Consider the following 359-nt stretch of genomic DNA (forward strand, 5'->3'; position numbering starts at 1 on the left):
AATTACTCCGTAGAGCAAGTGTTGAAAATGGTAACCTTGAGGTTCGATGCACATTGTAACCCGCCTCTTCATGTTTTCAAAAACACCAATGAATGTCTCTTTGGAGCGGCGGTCGCAGAAATCAGATCATCGGAATGCAGGATTACCACGGGGGTCCCCCAAGGTTCGCTCCTGCCACATTTTCTGTTCTTCATTTTTACAGCAAGACGCCGCCACCACAACATGATAATATCAAATTGAAATTTGGAATAAAACGAGAAGAACTTTAGGTACAACGTACATATTTGGAATTACAAATTTTACTATTGCAAGAAAGTAATTTGGTTGGAATGCTTCTCATCTAGAAGCAACGAAATTCA

This window comes from Tenebrio molitor, chromosome 1 (genome assembly GCF_963966145.1).
Source record: "Tenebrio molitor chromosome 1, icTenMoli1.1, whole genome shotgun sequence".
NCBI classification, from domain to species: Eukaryota; Metazoa; Arthropoda; class Insecta; order Coleoptera; family Tenebrionidae; genus Tenebrio; species Tenebrio molitor.